At 44.5% G+C, this 23138-nt stretch overlaps 1 pseudogene; it reads left to right on the top strand.

Annotated features, from left to right (window-relative positions):
* LOC115386653 (ATP-sensitive inward rectifier potassium channel 15-like) overlaps positions 1 to 23138 on the top strand; it is a 76362-nt pseudogene that overhangs the window by 5634 nt on the left and 47590 nt on the right.

Here is a 23138-nt window from a genome sequence, read left to right as displayed (position 1 = left end):
GTCCATCCATCCATTTTCTACCGCTTTTTTTTTTTTTTAAGTAATGTAATCTCACTTAACTCCCTTTGTCAACTTAAACCAGACACTAAATATGAGTATTTGCTGAGAGTTTTCTAATGAAATGTTAATATATTCCAGACTGTGATACAATCAACTTCATGATAAGAGAAACCATTTTAATGTAAATTATGTCAACTGGATCAAACATGGAAAAATGAGTTTGTGTTAACCAAGCTCACAAAAAAAAAAAAAAGGTGAAATAAAAAGATTTAAGGATAATTCTGTGTATCTTGCTTCAAAAGCTACATGGCTCAGTTTGACAAAAAGTAGTAAATGGAATAACAATACCAAGGTTAAATGGATTTAGGCCTCATTTAATACAACAATGTTTTCAAGTGGTCCGTTTCCATGGAAATGTGGAAAATACAACTTATGGACAACATTGAAACTCCGTTGCCATGGAAACAGTGGAGAACACAACTTTCCTGAAACACTGTGCCTGAACGCCACACCAGTAGTAGCTCGTTCTTCTGCACAAGGACAAGAAGATGGACAGTAACAACAGCAGCCTCCAGAGTGTCATTAGTCTGAGCCCAGATTCTCCTGGAATTCAGCTGTTTCATAGTTGAGTCGTCTGAAATAGTGCAGCTTTGTCATCTGTCCATACAAATGCCCTTCGAATGTCGTCTGACCTGCTGGGACACATGGAGAGGACAGGTCAGGACAGAGACGGGTTCAACACTGCATTCAATCAAATAAACGAACACATAAAAAATACAGTTTCCAGTAATTTCTTCCCGGGTAAACGGGGCCTAAAACCCCCAGATTTGAACAGTCCTGCTTGTGTCTGACGCCACTCATACAAAATGCTTGCAAATCAAAAACCCGACCCATTTGCATTAGCATGCAATTTAGCACACAGTATAGCCTACACAACATCTAAGAAAATCTGACTCTAACTCTTAAATTAGTGATAACACCACTTTCTCTGGAAGCTGCTTTTGGTTAATAAATCTGTCCACGGCGCTGCTGTCTTACTTCACCGAATCACTAATCGTCCGAGCTGAGTTCTGGTCCTAAAGCTCCGGATATCACGATACACGTAGCCGAAATGAGCCCGACGTTCCCTCTCGTCCCTCTGCTACCTCGCCTTTGATATGTAAAACCTGCCCCCCTGTCCGCCTGCCCGCTCGACCCTCTGCGCACCGGTCGCACAGCTTGCGCCTAATCTCCATCTCCAACGCGTTTTAAACGCGGCCAAACGCGGCCACGCCGCCTCACAAAGGAAGAATGCACACTCTGTTTGAACATCTGCCTGTCTGTCAGCCTGCCAGCTCGCCTGTTAAAGCCGGCCCAGACATTTCTCAACGGCAGATTAATTAAACCGCGCCGGCCCTCTTCAAAGCGGGCCCCGCCGGATCGGGACCGCTGGCAAACACGCACACACGGCCGAGGCCGATTGTGTTGCTCCGCAAACAAACGGCTAAAGGTCTCAGCGTGGCTCAAATGAAGTGCTTGTCAGATCATCCAACAGTGCATGAAGCCGCCGGTCGGGCGCTGGAATCAGGGGCATCCGGTCCTTTTTGTAACCTTTAAGCAGGGGTTGTACACAAGTGTGCGCTATTATCCCAATTTGTCTGATTCACCACTCCGAGCTGCTAAAATACCAGGATTTGTTGAGCTCTATGACCAACCAATCCCCCGTTAAATCATTCATTCAGTCTCTCCCGGATCGGTCATTTGCCTCTTGCTGGCACTCACGGCATTTCCAGAGCTGTTTCACATTCAGGAGGCGCAGGCCGAGCTTGCAGAAAGATAGTTTACCTACAATAACAGATGATTTGTGAATGATAGCTTCGACAGTTTCTGAAGAGCAAATGTTTTTCAGCTCAACAAGAGAAAAGGAGCTGCGATGGCATTCATAAATGTCAAAAAGATGTGTGATAAATAAGGTGAAAGCATTTGCATTACAGCAGAATCTCTGTGGGTTGGAGCTGTGATTTAATTCAGGAATTTGAAAAGGTTTTCGAACACGCTGGCGTTTGGTCTCCTGTTACCGCTGTTCAATTCCTTGTTGGAGATTTTTTACTGTTATTGATCTGGTTTCTTAATTGTATCATAAAAAATCTTAACTTTAGCGTGATTAGCATTTTGACAAGTTATTGACAATGCTAATTCCTAAAAGCTGGATTCTAATTGCATTACTGAATGAAGTCTTTAGAAGTCACTTGCACATTTCTACTTTAGGCTTTAACCAAAATCAGAAATATTTACTGTAAAGTCCAAGACATACAACGATGTCGACTAGAGATGGGTACTGTTCACATTTTAATTGATACTGTACTAATACACCTGGAAATTGGTACTGATATTCAACAGTACCAATTTTCATTGCTTTTGTGTGTGTGAGGCTAGCATGTCAACGGTACAGAGCGCAGGAGTTGTAGCCATAGATTTGAATCTGTGCACTCCTCAGTCTTGAGAAAACTCTTGTGCTTAAACAGGTGCTTCGTAACATTACAGCAGAAGGATTTGTATTTTAAGAAGTGGAGGCATACTTTTGAGTGCTTTTGAGTCACACTTGCTTTGTTGACATGTTGCTGCTGATGCCATTACGCTCGAGTGTGTGCAATGCTGTGTTCAGGTCCAACACAGAAAATCTCCAACTCATCCACTCCCTCACGGTTGCAAGGATGCGTTTAGGTACCGAAACATGGTGCCGTTCGATTTTATCTGAATCAGTACTCGGTAGTACCAACAGAACTGGGTCACTACATGTAAATGGATCGGTGCAGCAGCTTCAGTGATGCGGTCGTTGTATCGGTCCGTTGTGGTGAAGAGGGAGCTGAGCCGGGAGGTGAAGCTCTCAATTTACCGGTCAATCTTCGCTCCTACCCTCACCTATGGTCATGAGTTCTTGGTCATGACCGAAAGGACAAGATCCCGGATACAAGCGGCCGAAATGAGCTTCCTCCGTAGGGTGGCTGGGCGCTCCCTTAGAGATAGGGCGAGGAGCTCAGTCACCAGGGAGGAGCTTGCAGTAGAGCCGCTACTCCTCCACATACAGAGGAGCCAGCCAAGGAGGCTCAGGCATCTGTTCAGGATGTCGAGGTGTCCCATGGGGAGGAGACCCCGGGGAAGACCCAGGACACGCTGGAGAGACTATGCCTCTTGGCTGGCCTGGAAAGGCCTTGGCATCCTCTCAGAAGAGCTACAGTGTCTACGAACAAGGACATCTGGGCATCCCTGCTTAGACTGCTGCCCCTGCAGCCCGGTCCTGGATAAGTGGTTGAAAAATGGCTGGATGGATGGACCTATAAAAGTGTCGAATTCGGTACCCATCCCATCATCATTGTCTCCAACCCTGCTCCTGGAGAGCCCTATCCAGCATGTTTTAGTTCTCACTCTGCTTCAGCACACCTGCTTTCATTGACAGGCTCATTACTTACCTTTGCTCAGTTCTTGGTGAGGACAGAATCATTAGATTCAGCCGTGTCTCTCAGTTTAACTGTCTTAGTACCAAGTCTTTAGAAATCAGGCCCTACGTGCCACTAGTACTTCTCCAACCTTAAAATGTACAACAGAGCGATTCTTGCCTGGTTTTGTTCAATAATGCATGGAGATGGACTCCCAGCGTCTCCTGCAAAATTAAATACAATGCATTGTTTGTCGCTGCCTTCAGCAAATATCTGCTGTTTCTGGGAGACAAATGGGTGCAGAACAGTTGGGCACAAAGTTAAAAAATCCATTGGGGGTCATTGAAAGGAAAACTAAGACAGTAGACAGAAAATTCTCATCTCTGTTGACTTGAGATTTCACTTCGGCTTGTTTGTCGAAATCAATAAATAAAGACTGATGAAAAAACTTCTACTCAATGTTGATTTGTACAACTCAACACCTGTAGTGAATGTTGTTGCTAAGCTCCTTGTTAGAGAGATGATAGTCAAACAAGGATCATGGATTGATCAGGGAATGCAGAAAGATAAAATTCAACCCGTTTCCATGACCAAACCCCTGGTTTCCTCAGATTCAGTAGTTTCAGTCGTGCTCATTCTTTGAAAAGAACACCAGACAGAGAGTCGGCGCCTGAATAGGCGGAAAGAGCATTGACATTTTTTAAAAGCAGGCTCAAGACCCACTTTTTTAATTTGGCTTTTAGACCGTCTGTCTGTGGGCGAAGGGCAGGCCTCTGTTTCTACCATGTCAAGCACTTTGAGCTGAATCTCACGGTATGAAAAGTACCTGGTGAATAAAGGTCGGGGGTTAATTGACCATGTTGGCAGGAGAAGTTGGAGGATAACTCGCTATCAAACTGAAAGAGACTGCAGAAACCTCTGCAGGACCGTCTCCTTTCAGCTCACCCTCGCTGTGACTCGACCTTTTGTGACTCGTGTTTGTTACACGCCGATGTGACGCTCGGGCAGGAAGAGGCCGTCCAACAGGAGACAGTTTCTTCTCTGATGCTCTCTTTCTTTTGACACTGCCGAGAAAATGTGTCACGAGAACATCTGCCAGCCCAGTGACACACATCCTGTCGTCAGGTACTCTTTAATTATCCTGTGCTTGCTTGTTTTTCTCCCGCATCGTGTTGTGGGGACGGATGTCAAACGGGGCGCCGTGCATCAAACTCTGTTTCCATCTACATGAGCACTTTTATGTTTTGTCTCTTCGCTGTCTGACACAGTTTATAATGAAGAAACAATATTCGCTGAGCGTGGTGCAGATCCCTGCAGGGACATTTACCCTCTTACTTTTTATGAGCGCCAGCACTATGAATGAAATGTGCTCATATAAAATCTGTTACCCAAGCAAAGGGATCGGGTTTTATTTCACACTCGCGTCAATAATTTCACATCTCCAAAACAATCCTAGCAGTAGTTTTTTTTTTTTTTTTTTTGATGAACAGTTAGAAAATGAAACAATTTGACAAAAGAAAACAAAAAGTTTATTAGTTTTCTTTGCTGGAACTGGACAGGTGTGGAAACAAGTCTGTCTCTTTATGGATGTAAGAGATAAATCCTCCAACTGCACTTCTGTAAATGCTCGAGTCAACACCGAACACTGAATATTCAGAGATAACTGATGGAGAATCACTGCAGTCACAGACCTAATCAGCAGCTCCATCAGTGTTGGCGTGGCTCGGCCCCGCTTCCGTCTGCTCCCCATTTTGTTTCAACCTCATTTGACAGCCGTGCATAAATTACGGTTATCTGCAATTCATTTGCAACTGCATGTATATGCTCTGCAGCAACCCGATTACAGCTACAAGCATAATGAGCAAATGCAATTTACAAGATGTTTTTAGAGAAACACGTCTTTAATCAGGGTTAAGGTCAGAGGTCGTTCTGCTGTGGTTTTGGTTGTAAATAGCTTCTGCAGTGAATTATCAATTCTGATACTAACAGTTTAAAACACCGGCTGCCAGAGCATTGAGGTAAGAGGTGTCAGTGTTTGGGTAAGTTGACTTTTAAAAAAGAAATTTCTGGAAAGACTCAAAGGAAGGGTACCAAGCTGTGGAGACGATGAGGACAAACTGACAGGGGACAGGAAACTAGGAACGCACAAGAACCTTCTCTAAAATCTGGAACAAAACTGGAGAACCGGAGAGCGATTAATTCTCCTTCTGCATGCTTGTGAAAGTGTCGGTGTCGAGCTTCACTGTAATGAAACGGATCAGAGGAAATCTGGAAGAACGGACTTGTTTTGACTGAAGAGTCACCCGATGGCGCATCAGTAACACACACACAGTCTTCCAAAATGCTGAATTTTTCCTTTCTCACACTTCATCAGGCTCACAAAAATACTTTTTTTTTTTTTGGAATGTATTCAAAAAGAAGCAAATTTTCTATGCTTCGGGTTAAACGAGATTTATTGACAGCGATGTGAAAGCTGAGTTGGAGATGAAAGAGAAAACACTGTCAGTGATTGTAACGGTTCCTGATTAAATCCCGGAGCTGCCCAAAGCAAAGTGAGACAAAGTGGGAGTGAATACTGACTCAGTCTGATCTCCCCTCCTGTTAGCTCCTCTTCTACCAGAGAAAATTACTTTTTTGTCTCAAAAGAGAAGGTAGAAGCATACGGACGGGGTCCGACCGCCATGTCCACACATGTAGCCTTCTGATTATTTTTAGTATTTCACACAGGCAGGAAAACTCAGCGGCAGACAGACAGATGGCTCTCCAGATGATTCAGACGTGGCCGATGTTGAGCAACAGGGACACAAACACTCCCTCCACCCGCACACACACCTGCCCCGGCACATAATGAGCCTCCGGAAGAACAACACCCAGAAGCCCAGACTGGGAAAAGCGAAACAAACTTTCCCCGAACAGTTGAATACGAATGAAATCCGGATAAATAAACCAATATGAGAATAAATAAGTGATGAAGATGCAGTCTGGAGCACGGTGGATGAGATGCAGTGTGTGCTGAGAAAGCCGATTCTCTCCCCTCCAGAGCAGAATCTGTTCCCGTCTGGCTGGTGGAGGCAGTTCAGAGAGAGATGTGACGGCAGAACGTGTGACGGAGCTCCTGCGGCTTTGTAATGTCGCTGCGTTCGTCTCAAGCGTCTCTTCAAATGAAGAAAAAGACTGAGAATTTGTAAACAATATAAATAAAAGTGGTGAACAAAAAAAATGTCATTCTATTTTGCAGCTTTTTTGTAATTTGTGAAGTCGTCACTATTGTGATTTGAGTTGAAAAATTTGCATAAAATTTGTGTTATTCTAAAAATATAATATAATGAGTTTTTAAATAATAGTGACACATGAGTAGAACATCCAGTTTTTGCAGTTGTTGAAGCATTGACGGATCACTTTCAGCACCTCCTCAAGCTTCAGGGTAGTCAGAATGGATTTATGTATATTAAGTTTAATCTTTGCCTCTGCCACGCTGACAATCTCTAATTCCTGGTAACTAATTAATAATGAATAACTACGACTGCTGTCAGCTCACATTTGTCCAAGTTAATTGTTGCTGGTGAGTTTTGTTTGCAACGTTTTCTATGCTTCTTTGAGCACAGGCCGAGATTTCAGTACAGATAGAAGAGGTGAAACAGAGATTCAGAAAGTTCTTTGCTTTTGTAAAATAAAAGAAAAAGTGAAAACAAAATCTGTCGCAGTTAGAAATTGGGGTCAATTTACACCAAATTTACAGAAAAAACAAAGTGTCTTGGAAAGCATAATGAAGGAGTACTGATGGAAAAAAAAGGAATAATTAGATATCTCCATTTTTATGAAACTTAATTTAAGGCACAGAAAAAGAAGCTCTCCCTCAGAGTTAATAGACCCACCTGATGGTGACTGATTCTGAACATCGCACAAAGTTTATTCACAGCATTCATTCACAGCATCTATAAAACACATTTATTTCAATTCAGTTGTATTCATAGAACCAAATACAGCAACTCAAGGTACTGTTACAAAGAAAAACATAATTCCGCATGAGGACACAGCAGAGAGGAAAAACTCCCTTTAGACAGGAAGAAACCTGCAGAACCAGACTCAGACGAGACTTTCTGCTTGTGTGTTTGGGTTTAGAGAACAGAAAGAGTGAAAATAAACATCAAGGAAAGAGGTTTAAGGTTTTAAAGCATGTCAAGTTCATGTCAAGTTTAAATGATAAATTATACATAACCCTGATTTTTGCAACGTAAAAAAATGTAGTGTAAAAATATACAGTATCATTCAGAAAGTGAACTTCCCCTTTTAAAAATGTATTTATTTGCATTACAAAAGTCATGTATAACTTGTGGCAGTGCAACTGCATGATGGTCATCAGCTACTTAGCATTCATGCTAAAAGTAACGGTGTTCCTGCTCTGTGTTACTTTATATTGTTATTCTCAACACAAAGTTTTGGTCCTCAGATGTCTTCACATTTTCAAAGTTCCTCATGCATATTTTAAAATGAACATTTAACGCATGAGCACATCTGTTGCGTTATCAGAATTAAGGAAAAGCACATGCAATGATCAGTAGAATTAAAAGGAAAACATTTTAATTTTATTGTCAGGATTTTGATTTTATCCCTGATCCCATTTCTCTTTAATGACTTTTCGAGAATCTCTTATTTAGCAGCTAAAATCTTGGTGCTGTGCCTCCTTTCTTTCTGAATATGAAGGTAATTTTGAACATATGTGGAGAAACAAACAAAACAAAACAGAAACCAAGCAATTAGTGAAAAGAGAAAGGCGTGTCGGCAGAGTCGGATGGTGATTCCTCTGGACGTGGAACCGCGAGCGTCTCCTTCCACACATCCTCTGTGAATAATGAAACACTGGTTACATCAGCTTTAAAGACGAGGCGGGACGCTCGGCTCTCCTCACATCTCATCACATCAGCTCACCTTCATACCTTCGCCCGACACCGAGCGCCGATGAGACGTGAGAAAACTCCCAAGAGAGGAAGGGACTTTGCTTCCAAGTCACGCTGCAGACATTTTCTGATCAATTAACTTAAAACCTTCACCGAAACGTAAATGAGGACGATGACTTAATCATTGTTTTAACGTGTAAAACTGCAGAGGAAACTGAATACAGTGAAAAGTCACTTCTTGACATTACACTGCCGCACTGGATATTTCACTTGCATCAGTTTCCATTTCTTATGACGACGATGATGCACCAGGCAAAGTGTTTCCATCAAGTCGTTCTGAGGCAGTTTTTTAATCAGAAGCTTCATCTCAGATAACAAGCTCTCCCTGCGCCGCCGCCGCTGCTGCTGCTCACGGTACCAGTCTGATTAAAGCAAACAAACTATTCATTTACTTGCATTTCTCTTTTTTCAAGAGATGTGATTTGGCAGGGTCCTTCCTCTGGGAAATGAAGCCAAGAGCAGCGTTCGAGTCGCTGACAAGGCGCCTCCACTGCAAACCCGGAGCCGACTCCGAGTGATTCTGACAGGCCTGTGCGGAGCGAGGCAAAAACCACAGGTCTCCTGCATTTAGCCCTGTCAAACACAGTTAGCGCGCCGCGCGCCGACACCTTCCCCCGGTGCTGACTGTATCAGCCGTCGCTTGTTTACCGCCTTGGAGGTGGAAGCCGCCCGGACACAGCAGTGCGAGGACTAATTAATGTGATACACTGTCATCTTCTGCTTTCTGCTCCACGCAAACATCGTTTAGCGCCGACGCAGCAGACTGCTTAGCTTTAAAGGTCCGGAGTGTCGCGCACGGTCTGCTTCCCTCGAGAACAAAGGGGGGGGGGAACAATGAGCCCCGCTGAGAAATAATAAATCATGTGCATGTACAAACCCTCTCAGGCATGCAACATTCATGACCTCGGCATTCATTAAAGTTTGACACATACAAATGAGGGGATGTGAAGCACCGAGGCGCCTCTCGCAACTTAAGACTGTGTAACGAGGCAACGAGGAAGAGGAAACTTTGAGAAAGGCATGAATGTGAAGAGGTGGTGTAGTGGATGGCGTTCATCTGAGTCCCTGCTCCCTACCTGAACCAGGGTTTGAATCCGTCAGAACAGGAGAAGAGGACTTACAGTCTAAATCCATGACAATAATGTTTAAAATAACCTTGGTTTTTACAAGATAGATTTTAGAAACAGAGCTGCTGAGGATATGAGCGCTGCTTATGATCAAACATAACAGTTCCCACAGTTTTGTTTTTTATTTTCTCGCATTGTACAGCATGACCTACCACAGTTTGTTTTTGTTTTCTAAAGGCTTTTGGTGAACTCATTTCTTGGAGCAATAATACGGCACCTTTGATGACTTCTTTTGGAAAGAGTTGAAGTAGAAAATGTCTCCATCTGGAATCTAATTTAAGGTCACACTTCACAGCTCCTGAGGGATATCTGCATCAGCCTCAGCGCTTCCACTTCCACACAGTAACAACAATGAAATCCACTTTCATTTGACTTCATCTGGTCTTTTTCTGGTGTGTGTGCATGTGAGTGTGCACTTTTCTGTGTCAGGGCACGGAAACCGAGGACAAGAAACGAAGATCTCCTTCATCATGAAATCCCTTATATACTAAAGGCAACAGGAGACGAGAATCACGCAATCAGGCACAGGTGAAAGACATCAGGACAAGGAACAGCGATCAAACACGAGGAAGGTAAAGCAAGGAGCCTGAAACACGACTCCGAGTGAGAATCTCTTAAAAATAAACACAACACAAGACAAGCATGAGCTGCATGAGAGCATGACACACTCGCTGCACCGGTGACAATCCCTCACCTGACTGATCTCATCCTGATGTGACGACCGGAATTATGTCTGCATGCTTTCACTCTGGCAGACATGAGACTGTTACAGTCATCTATTATTCATACAGTATCTTTACTACAGATATTCTCTCAACTTCAAGCTGTTTAAAGCTTGCAGCTCCAAAATTAATTTCATTTGATCTTCCTTGCAGTTTATTTTTTTCTGAGTTAATCTTTAAGAGCCTTAATTCCAGTGTGTATAGTGATCGTAAAGATCATTCACCGACCTTGTTTACAACGAGTGCATTGATGAATAGCATCTGCGAAGAGCAAAGTATTATGGGATTGATCCACTGATTTGATTTTCTTTGTGCATATAAACACAGTCAGTTATCATCAGTGTAAACGAGACGATCTGATTCCACAGGAAATCAATTCGAGTGACCAAAAAGTGACGACCACCGTCTCACCACCTCACCGCTACTGACAGTTTAATTTGATGTGTTCATGTTTCATCTTTACTTGAATTTATGAACTTATTTCATTGCTCTCGCTCCTGATAGATGTGCGCGTTTGTTAATGTAAACAGCTTGAATTGCATTGCTGCTGATTTATCCCACACAGACACAGCAGCCTGGCCGTGTCTCCGCTCCCTTGTTCTATCATTTCATCCTGACAGTAGATCATCGGAGATAATTTGATTTGGAAACGTACTGTGCCTGGAGGAGACTCGTGCACGATCCCCGTGGGGCTTTCTGCTTTCTCCATCTCCCTCGCACTGTGAAGCATGTGAGCAAATTCATTTCTGAAACATAATGTCATGTATACAAAACAAATGGCAATAGGGCTGGAGATTATTCACCTTAAACCATCTCCACACACACACACACACACACACACACACACACACACACACACACATACACACACACTCAGGCCGATAAAAAGGTAGGGCAGGGTTTGGTTTCCAGGTCACATATAAACCCCCCGTAGTGAAGAGACACACTGATGGCTGGAAATAAGCTGAAAACCAAAACATCTCCGAGCCAGGCAGGATGAGCGGCGTTTAAAATATAAATAGGTTTTCCTGTCTGTGATCAAATTTTATTAGACGCCATTCGGCAGCCGGCCCAAAGTGCAGCATGATTGGTGCTGCACTTCGGTGCTGATGAAACATTAAAGGAGCTGTAATGTCTGTTTTTATAATAACTTTTTACTTTATAGTGCAAGGTGAACCCGGAGAAAGCCGGGTTTTATAGCAGCCATCAGTTCCTTTTCTTGGCCATGTGACACCCATGTGAGCTCGGAGCCCACTGCGCTCCTGTCCCAGCTGTCTGTTTCTACTGCTGCTCATTTCGGTGGGAAACGCTTGAGGTGTTTGCAGGTTCCTAACCTTTGATCAAAAGGACAAAATTTAGTCACGTATCTCCATGTTCATATGTTGGAAAAATGCATTTCAAGCACCATTTATCAATAATGATAAAAGGGAAAACACATCATTTGAAAAATTTTGCATTCAAAAACACTGTTGTGTAGACAATGTGTCACACATTCTGCTGTTTGAAGGCTTGATATTTAACTTATTTCACTAAGATTCCTCTTATTTGGAGGAGGAGCAGAACAATATCAAGCAAACTCGGTCCTTGCTGCTTCTCACTCTGGTCAGACGTTCATAAACAAAGTGATGAAACTTATTCTTGGGCAGGAAGAACATGAGAAGTCCTCTAACGAAGCCCCTGGCCCAGAGCTGAACCTGCAGTTAAAGAGTGCCAAACCGTCCATCGCCACGCCACGAGCACTGTTGACACGGGAACCCTTACTTTAACGGATTTCACTTGCTGCATTTCACTTTTTATTTTCAACCATCTGCAGTCTCAGCATGCGGAAACTAATCAGTCAGATCCAAACACCAGTGGTGAGATTAACAGAGATGAACCTCACTCCACTGAGAAGCATCTGCTACAACATCTATTTTACAGACCGGCAACGTTCAAAAAGCTCCAGCAGACAGTTGAGGAGAAGAAAAGAGTGAATTCCACGCGCAGACGACGCTATGGTCTCGATCCATTGGCTCGTCTGGTGAAGATAGGCGAGCACGGAGCGGCGGCGGGGAGGAGGAGGAAGGAGCTCGTCACACGAAGCAGAGCGACGTCGCCTGTGGGAAATTCACAGCAGGTCAAAAACACCAAACTCATCTAAGCATGAGTGTCAAGCGGCTCATGGCAGATGCACCAACAAGATAAATATTTATCAGAATATGCTTCGCTCTGTTTCACCAAGGTGTAAAGACACGCTATGCTTTATTCATGAAAACATCGGCTCCCAGTAGTAGTCGTATAAGTACCGCTTTATGGAAGTGCAGCAAACAGAAACTAGATTATTCCGTCTGTTGTTTGATCAGGATTAGACACACTTTAACCCTCCGAAGGTTTAAATTTAAATCACACTGTACCTCTTTTCGAACGCCGTGCTCATTTCACACAACTTCAGTGGAGTCAGAAGCGACTGATGCAAACATGCATTTGGGTCGATGCTCGGGGGTGACGGGTCTGATGTGATCACACATACGTGTTGTGAGTGTGTGTGAGTGTGTGCGTGTGTGTGTGTGGGTACACCCGGGAGAAGCTCAAGTCTTTCACATCTCCAGTTCCCAAACTGGAGCAGAGCAGCTGGGAAGCATCATCACACACACACACTCGAGCTGAAGTCAGGCAGTGTGTGAAGGCCACCCATCACTCAGAGAAACCCCTGGGCTCTGGCCTGGAAACCGAAAGGACATCTGACTTCAGCTTGTACTGCAGCAATCAGGTGAAACCCTTTATTTCTATCACAGTTTCATCTCAAAACGGGGAAACAAATCTGCTAACTTTGTGGTTATCTCTCGTTTCAGTCGACCTCTCAAAGAAAAGATGCTCCGCTCTGTTATTCAGTCTGAGAGGAAGCAAATATTTACCTCCAAGTCCTGGAGAAAAGCTGTGAAGATTGAATCATTGTTCTCACCGCAGGAATCGGAGGCCTGTTGCCCAAAAACTGGCCTGACTCACAACACGGTCTGCTGTGATGTGCAGCTGTTGCATCCCGGTTAACGCCTCCATACAGCCTCCGAAAACACATCGCATTCTAATGTGAGCCCTGAAACCCAAAACAGATGAAAGACTGCGTCGTGGGACTTGGAGCTGTTGTCAGAGTCACAGCGCATCGTGACTCTGTGGACCGAAGAGTCAAATATCACAGGATTTAAAGTCAGAGCTGAATAAAGTGCTGTCACGGTGGATGCTGTGAAGTAAATAAGATCTGATCAAAAGCATCAGCTGTCTACTGGAAATAAGAGCTTTGTGGGAATAAAACGGGCTCAAATAGGAAGCTGATTTACTGATGCGACGCACAGAGGATTGTCGGGAAAATAACACACTGATACTATGTGTTTGATAACTTCCTGCACCAACATGTCCAACTTCCTGTTTGTGTGTGACGTCTTTTCTTGTTATTCTTAGTTGATCGTTTGTAAAATGCACATGAACGTAAAGGGAGATGTGTTTGTGCAAGCATGCAATTCAGCGCGCTTCGCCTTTGTAAATTAGGCCCATCGCGTTTCTCTTCTGTACCAAATCTAACGTCCCATCCATCATGCACACACACACACACACACACACACACACACCACCACCACCACATCGTATGTTTCGTTCTTCGACTCTCCAAACCTGCAGCTCTGAGAACTGAAGTTCTGCTTAACTGTATTTTGTGTTTTCTTCTCCTCTGCCAGCCGAGTAAACAGACTGTTTCATAGCGATTTGTTTCAATATAAGCAGACTAAAGCTGAAACAAGGAGCACTGTGGAAATAACCGGCCTGGCAGCTTTTCTGTCTGTTTACTCCGACTGAAAGCAAAGTGAATTTCATGATGAAGGTATAATGAAAGGCTTTTTTTTGTGTTTTTTCTCTCTTTTTACTGGTCTGGAAGAATCTTCTCTCATTGTCCTCTGGCTCTTTGTTCGTGCAGTTTGCATTCAGCTGATAAGTTGAGCAGAAGGAGAGTGAAAACAAAGTTGTGTGCCAGTTTCAAAAGCTTTGTTTTAGCTCAGTGTGTAAAACAAAAAAAAAAAAACAAAAAAAAAATACTAGTGCTAGTTTTTGTATTGTTACATCGAGACGCTCATACCCACATTCAAATGCTAATTGAAGGCACACACACACACCCACACACACACACACACTCCCAGCTCATCCCCGTCCGTCACAAATTCCCGGGACATCATTTTAAATGACGCCTGACAAGAAACCGGCAACCAAAGCGACTGAAGAGGCAGGGATATGAATAAATCCCACACATCTGCTTCAATCAGTCGCTTCCTGTCTGCGGGAGACGGAAGCTAATGGACGGAGTTAATGTAGCCGGTTGCCCTCGACGCGTCTGTGTAGGAGTCAAGTGATGCCCTCGCTCCTTCGCTCACGGCTCTTCCTGTCAGGAGCCTCCGGACGACCCGGTACGCAGTGTGTGCGAGTCCAGCCGCCGACCGCCACAAGGCGCCGGGGTCTGACCTGACAGCCAATAATAACAGAGAGGCCGCGACCCTTCTGAACCCCGCCGCCCGGCGAGGGAAGGAGAAGCGATGCTGAGCGATTTGCTGCCGAGATGACCGGACGGGGTGGAAATAAGAAGCACTGCAACCCGGTATTTCCCTGTTGACTGACACGGTAATGGAGCTTGTATGTTTGTGGAGTGTCTGCGACGGATAAGTGGCTTCAACCTCCTGAACCGAGCTGCACTGTTTTCATTAGAGGCAGAATCACACCTGCTGACCGCTGCCAAACACATTTCAGTCAGTGAAAAACAGATTCAGCATGTTTTTTTATACAAACAGGACTGATTGATGGTCCTCCACAGTGCCTGCCCATACATACAATGGAAACAGTGACAGGTAAGACTACACTATTTACTGACAATCCATCCATAGTATTTGCTCATTGTCACATGATTTTCCTTGAAAGGTCGAGAGGTCATCAGAGGACAAACAAGTTGAGACGTTTCTATGCTTTGTTTTACGTATAAGAAACCTCGAGGTGCTTCTTTAACGCTTCCACAGCTCACGTCTCAAGTTGAATTCTGCATCAGAGAGAAGTGAGTTACTTGTTTGGAAAGTCCCTCTTCATTGTTTATGGCGTTCGCACGGCAGTAACAAACAAGCAACATGGCCGCCTCCAGCAGAGCCTCGTTATTGTCGCCATCAGAATCCAGAAAACAGACAAATAAGCTCAATATCTAACACATCAGCCAAGAGGGGATGAAATGAGGCTCAGGAGATTCAGTTTTTCTCATAAATTTGCTTCTGTGTAGCTTGATACTCACAAATAAATGTTGTTGTTTTTTTAAGTGACAGCAGAGATGGCTGTAGTTTATACTTTTTAGGAACAAGTTTCATAAAAATCTAACTGAAACCTGCTCCTGATAACTCTCCCGTTTTTCCAAAAACACATTGAGCTAATTCCCACTTCCTGGAATCTCCTTGTTCACTCCATGAAAACAAACTCGATGAAAAATTTCTATTCTATTAAAACCAATGAACATTTAAAACACATTTGATGCCTTTGCAGTGTAGAAATTTTAATTATCTATTACGGCAGTGCAAAATGGATGAAGTAATGAAGAAGGTCCTCTTTGCATGCATTGATCCATGAAGCAGTAACTGTAAATAACCAGCTTCGTATTCTTCCTGTCAGTGTGTTCATGTCTATATGATTACTTCATCAGATTTCACTATAATGCATGTAAATGCTCCATGACACAAAGGATATAGTTATTATTGCCCTCGCTTTTCGAATCCACACTTTACATTTACATAATTATCAGTCATGACTTGAGGACAGAAGGCAACAAATAGAGTTCATCCATATTCATCCAACAAATGGAGCTCTTTAAATAATACATCTTGAACAGATAGCGCAAAAATAATAGATGAGGGAAAACAGAATGTAACAAAATGCAGATATATGACGGCAGACGATTCCTGCTGAATCGCCAGGTTTTGATCCGAGGGGCCCCTCGAGGGCCACTCGGACCACTGGATGGACCCTCTCCTGGACGGCAGGAGTGAAAACAGCCCAGAAGTGTCCCATCGGGCGCATTCCGGTTAAATAAAGGTTTTTAAAAAGGCACTTTCACACACTGCTGCATCAACGTGATTCATGGTAATTAAGGCTGATGCGGCAGCGTTTCTGCAAACAACGTCCATTAGACTCTAAGTGAAACGCTTCGTCCGCATTCCTATAGCAACGCACAGTCAACGACTTCAAACACCATCAATGCATTACATTTTCTACCTGGAATACATTTTCTTTCTCATTTTTTTCCACCCACTAGGATAAGATTCTCAATAACAGATACTACTTATTATTTCGAAGTTGTGGAAAGCTTTGTGCTGGATGCGCTCGTCATACGGGCCTGAAAGACCCACCGTGTGTTCAAATCGAACAGCAAATGTCAGCCTACCTGTAGGCCCTGCCTGGTGCAAAGCCGGGCACTCTGGGGGTGAACTGACTGCCTGACTGTGAGATTTCTCCGACACGCCGTGTGGGATTTGTAAGATTATGATCTGTCCGTCCAGATGGACGCTCTCAGCGGGAGCTGTCGAGGCACATTGTCCTCCTCGGCCGCGGGGATCAGCGGCATCATATGGTGGAAAAGTCTGTCCACTCCTGACCTCTCTGACGACTCGTATCTTAGCGCCCCGGCTCCTTTGAGCACGGCACTCCCACGCTCGGGGATCAGCTGTCGACGTGCTGGACGGTGACAGCTCAGTAATATGTGTGAGCGCTCTTAAAAGCAATCTGCCTCCCTCTGAGTCAACAAGTGACACCGCCGCTGTCAAAAGCACAACATAGCTTCCCTATCAGACAGCTCTGACCAGAGCTCTTTGCACCGGCCTGCAAATGAGATGATAAGGCTGTTTCACACACGCACACACACACACACACACACACACACACACACACACACACACACACGTATGCACACACACAAGCTGAAACACTGAAACTGCCTGGTCAGTTGACATTTGGGGCGGGCGGCTTCCTCTTTCCCCCGTTCTGTCTTGGTTCGGACAAAACAGCCATTTGAAATGAAGCCGTTTGAAAGTGTCAGTTCTGTCAACAGACTCTGACTGAAATGAACTCGCGTGTGGATTTCTTCCCTCTGCTCCTCTAACCACAGCTACGAGGCCTGATCATCCTGCTCTGGAGCGTAGAAGCACTTATCCTTCCTCTTGTGTTAGCTTTCTTACTATGTCTTACATTAACGCCTCAGTTGTGACCCGTGTCTTCAATCATGTATAAAATAACCCAAAAACCTCTATTCATCATCTAGTTTGTTTCTCTCCTCCTGGCTACCTTGTCAAGGTTTCTTATTCATGAAAAATTTGGTTTTAAAATTTTATGATGCCCCCTTGGACCTTTGTTTTGACAGCAAACCCCTCGTTTCCAGTGTATTGGGGTGAGCGTTATTAGAGTTAGGCTGGTTAATGTTGTATGCTATAAGTGGAGATGTGTTGTCTGTAAATCAGAGCTGGTTGTTCGCTGTTGGTGGATTATTTATATATACTAAACTATCCACAAAGCTGCCCTCGGAGCTAGAATGCTGTGGGAAGTACGGTGCACTGAGCCCTGTCCTCTAATGTCTGAATGTTATTCCCTTTAGTCCGTTCATTGCTTTTCACCTGCTGTCCCCCCCTTCGAGGGGGAGTCTTCTCCAGTTTCAGTTGCTGACTCCACTATTACGAGGGCCTACGAACAAGCTCCGTCCGGACCGGGAGGACACTCCTGTCGGTCCTGCCCGTGGACTGGCTTCGGTTCTACTTCTGGGATCCGTGGTTCTTGTGCTGGACCGTCCAACGGACTGTCCTCAACATTGTCCTAGGCTTTACTTCTTGTTGTCTCATGCTAGCTGTTGCCAAAGCTGTCCGTCCCTGGGAGAGGGATCCCTCCATACTGTGGTTCTCCCCAAGATTTCTTCTTTTCCCACTGGGTTTTTGGAGTTTTTTCTTGCCGGATGTGAGGGTCTAAGGCGGTGGTTGCTTCGTTTTGTCTCGTTACTGTGAATTTGACATATTAACATTATGCTTATTCACTGTTTTTATTTTTACCAACCAATGTAACATCTTGAAGCCCTCTGAGGCAACTGTTGTTGTGATACTGGGCTATACAAAAATAAATTGATTGATTGATTGATTGATATTTCAGATTTGTCATAGTTGGCTTTGCAATCGGTTAAATAACTGGGTCTAACAACACGGAGGTCATAATTTCCACCAGTTCATTTTATAATTTACTAAAATTGATTATTAAATTCTGTTCAGTTTAAATAGAAGTTACCTACAAAGCCAAAGAGTTTAAAAAAAAAAATAAAATGTTGCAATACAGACCTGTTTATTCTTTGTAAAGTGTAGATGAGAATTTTAAGAATTTCTGGTTGAAAATGTTTGGGAGCCACTGGTTTCAGGAATCTGATATTGGAAATAAAAACTGATGGCAGGTGTGTCAACGCTCTCATCTGTTCGCCTCCTGCTGTGGCTCAAAATGAAGCAGGAGGCGCTCAGGAGCAGGAGAGACACTCTGAAGGGCCCAACTGAGCAACACCTTTGGGCCCCAAGGAGCAGAAGCCTTTCTCTGTGTCACCCGGGCAAGTGGAGGCCTGGTTAGACTCCTGTAGCTGATAGAGCTGCTGCTGCAGCAGGCGTCTTCAGTAGAACAGCGAAGATTCCCCTTCCAGCTGCAAGTCATTGGTAATTTCTTACCTTATGAAGAGAGAAAGCTCACTTCATTGATCCCCTCGGGGGGGATTTTCTCTCTGCATTTAACCCTTCCTGTTCATAGTTCACCATGCTAAAGTTAACCATGCTCCATAGATATCACTGATCGAACCTCTGATGGAGCTCTGATCAGACTCCAGCCTTGTTTACATGAAAAAGACCTACGGCAAGAATTGTCGGTGTTTCATCAAAGGTACATCAAATTTGACTCATATTTCATTATTTGCAAATGATTTGCCAAATGTGCACATTTGAAATCTAATTGTTTTAGTGCCCCGTATCCTCCAGTGGAATATCGTGAATATATCTACATACAGTGTTTTTCTACACTGCAAAACCTGACAAGCTCACTGAAATCCCATTGTTTTGGGTAACAGATTACACAAGAATTTTGAAGTTGAGATAACTCAAAGATTACTACAAATTTTTTTTTTAGTTTTGTAAACTTTTCAAAGTTTTCATAACATCATTTTAAAATTCTTGAGTGATCTGTTACACAAAAGGGTTTGAGTTTGGTGAGCTTGTCAAGGTTTACAGTGAATTCATGACTGTGAAGGATGCCGTTTTCATCAAATGTAAGAAATCAATTCAATCATGTGCATAGCTTACAATATTTATTTATTCTTTTTTTTTACTATCAGACATAATTATTATATTTTCTTACTTTTCCAGTGCCATTATTTCAGCCCTTTGTTGTTCTTTTTTTGACATTTTTTTCATAGATTTTCTGTTCTTTTTTATTTTTACCACATAAACCAGGATTGTCCCAGTATTTCTATTAATAAGATGACAAGGATAATAACAAAGAAGCAATTTTCTGCTCCCTAAAAGCCAGAAAACAGGATGTACAACAGAATTATTACTGAAGGAGACATTTTCGAGGCTTGGAGGACAGATGTGATACGAGAGAGGGGCTGCAAATAAATCCAATTCAAGAGAGTATTTTTCCAGCTTTGTCACTGCTATATGCCCCCACATTAGATTGTCATACTCTTAAAGGGAAAAAGAAAAGCAAATTTACTTAGTGTTTAATGGACTCTTTAAAGTGTTTTTTTCATTACTGGATTATAATGAAAAGAGCACTTTTGCAGGAAGCTGAAGAGACCAGGTAAATCTGTTTGAATCAGGGCTGATGTGACTTTGTTTTCTTTAATGTTTGACATCTTCTCCATAAAAACATGTTATTTTCTCTCTCTTCCTTTCTTTTTCTACCTCTGTTCTTTCTGTGTTTGTGACAATGAGAGAGCCTGCTTCGCACCAGATGACTCCCAAAGACAAGCGTCTCCACGGACGCCGAGGCCTCTGGCGAGCAATACCCCGTCTTTCCAATTCACAGCTCCCGGTGAAGTGAGGAAAAGTAAGTGGAAAGACAAGCGGCGCATCCCCACAGCGATCCCGGGGAGCCAGGGTGTGTGTGTGTGTGTGTGTGGGTGTGTGTGTAGCTTTCCTCTTGTCCTGGCGTTGGAGGACATGTTGGATGTGCGTGCCGTGCACTTAACGTTCCTCCCCGGACAGCGAGGCTCACGCGGCACTCAGCGGGACGCTGGGACTTCACACGTTTGTCAAGTAGAAAACGCGGCGTGAAGGAGGTGGCGGGAGACGGACGGGCAGATGCAACCGCGCAACGCCGCGAACGAGAGTGTTGTTCTGCACCGACAAATCTTTAATTAGACGCAAAAAGGTCAGCCTGGCGCTCTTTAGCCTGTCGGTGATGCCCCGGGTGACGGCTGGGGGGGTGGGGGGGGGGGGGGGGGGGGGGGGTATTACCGGCAGGCCAGCTGCCCCGGAGGCGTCCGTCTGGGTCAGCTTACCCCCGGGATCAGCGGGTCTGAAAAGGATGGGCGCACTGAGAATTCAAAACCGTGTGAACTCCGTTGGCGCTCAGCTGTAAAGCACGGTGATTATGACAGAGGTCTTTAAACGCCCCGTGAGTATAATCATGATATAACATGAAACTGACAGAAAGGGTCACACACAGACCTTGCTTTTTTTGCTAATTTACCAGGCAGTGGGATGAACCTGAGAAGAATCCATGACAGTGTTCATCATCTAAAGAAAACCCTAAACTGTCCGTGTGATTTCATTGTGCTCTGAATGAATTATGCATCACATTCGATTCCCTTCGAGAGCGCCGACCCTCGCAGATGCTGCATTAGCATACAAGCCGTGAACAATCAGGAAGGCCATCGAGAAGGAGGACAGGTCAACCGCTTTCCCTTGTTCCGCTTCCAGGTCTGGCGTCCGCCCGCCGCTCCTCGGCGAAGCGGTTCCTCGCCCCGACGTGGCGCCGCGCCACGCCGTTCGGCACGCCGGCCAGGAGCTCCGGGAGCGAGGATGTGGGGCACAAAATCAATTTCCTTTGTAGCCTCAGCAGGACCGGCTGCTCCCCTGGACCAAATAAAATTTAATCCTGCCATGACTCTTCAATTAAAGCAAACTCTAAGAAAGTACATTACTCCCCGTGCCGTCCCTCTATCCCTTTCAAAAGGAGATTAGCCCAGGAAATGACTTCTTGACAATAATAGAAATATTATTAGAAAAGGAGGTGAGAGACGATTGAGGGCATTTTGCTCTTTTCTCCGGCTGCCAGCAGGCGAGCTGCCCGTCACAGAGAAGACCGGCTTTCAAAGCTGAAAAGATGTTTTGAATTAATTCTCTGCGTGTGTGGTTACTGGCTTAATCTCATTAAGGAACAATAGCGGGGTTGCCTCGTCTCAGCCAGGTGAATCTTAGAACATCATTATTCCGCCGCAAGGGAAGCGCAGAAAGAGGGTTGGAATTAAAAAGCCACGGGCCAAGTATGAAAAATACCGTCTCGGCACTTCAATAAACAAAATGTATGAGGTGGGAAATGAGACCTATTTATTCTTTGTAAAGTGTCTCCAGAGATGGAAAACACATAATTTCAAGGGGAAGTTAGCGCGGGAGTGACAGCGTGGAGAGGAGAGGAGGTGTAAATGAAAACCTGTCAGTCAGGTAGAAGCCCCCCTGCCGAATCCTCCTGCAGCCAGAGATGGCGCCGCTCAACCCCTGACCCCCTTCCGCACGGGCGCCGAGACGCGGCGCCGCCCGGCCGGATGATGAAAGGAGGGAGATGACAGCTCTCTGATGACTTCTGCTGTCACGCAGCTCCCTCAGCGCCGCGGTGGAGAGGAGGAGAGGACGGCCTGCTGAACACGGCGCTGGAGGGGAAAGGACGGCCGGCTTCAGAGGGTGGACATTCAGGGAAATGGAAACTGCTTGACAGAAAGGTTGGAAATGTTCCCCTCTCGAAAACCAGCAAGGGAACTTCTCAGATTGAAAAAAATGCAAAAATGCACCGACTGCGAAACCTCTGAGTTGAATTAAAGTTATTGTTATATAATAAAAGTGCTGCTGTCCTTGTTAGTGGTTCTAACAAGCTCAGCGTTTCCCGCCCCTGTCAGGAGGGATATTGTGTTTTTCCACTGTACACAGATGTGCAGAGCTCCGAGGCACAGCGTGAATGAGTAATCCTCTTCTTGACCTTACACACCTCCCCCTGTTTGAACAGCCCCACCTCGCTGCCTCTGGTAAATGTTGGCATTAGCATTTTGGCATTTCCACTATTTGTTCTTTTCTCTCTCCCTTCTTTTCGCATGCTTGTTTCCTGTTGTTGTGTTTCAGCTGCAGAGCGTTGGAGGAAAAAAAAAATCATTGTGATGTGCATTTTTTTTCTTCTCACGCCTAAAAATCTCTCACTGTCATGAATTCAGGAGACGTGTGACCCACGTGGGCAGAGGAGGGGGGGCAAGAGGGCAGAAATCACAAGACGTCAAGAACGTCCTCGGTGGATATTCTCAATATGCTGCCTGCCCTTTCAAGGGGGTCAAAAGCTCACTTTTCACTGATCTCATTACAGTCAGTGGCATTTCATTAGCCAGGATCTATCATAAAGCACCATTATCTCTCCATCTGATAGAGTCTGCTCTTCACAGCCTCCCAGGCCCGCGATAAATGATGGCTAATCTAATCCTGGAGCTCTGGGAGTCCAAAGTAAGAAGAGGAGAGGGGGAAAAAAATGGCTGAAGACAAAAGAAGGGAAAGTAAAAGAACTTTTTTTAGCCATCCTAACGCCATCCTGACTGTTGCTGATCTTAATTGCCAAAATATTAAACCGCTGCTCAATGCGTCTTAGCTGCTGTCTGGACAA

Source organism: Salarias fasciatus, chromosome 4 (genome assembly GCF_902148845.1).
Source record: "Salarias fasciatus chromosome 4, fSalaFa1.1, whole genome shotgun sequence".
NCBI classification, from domain to species: Eukaryota; Metazoa; Chordata; class Actinopteri; order Blenniiformes; family Blenniidae; genus Salarias; species Salarias fasciatus.
Note: the sequence above shows the minus strand (reverse complement) of the source record. Positions and strands in the feature narration are given on the sequence as shown.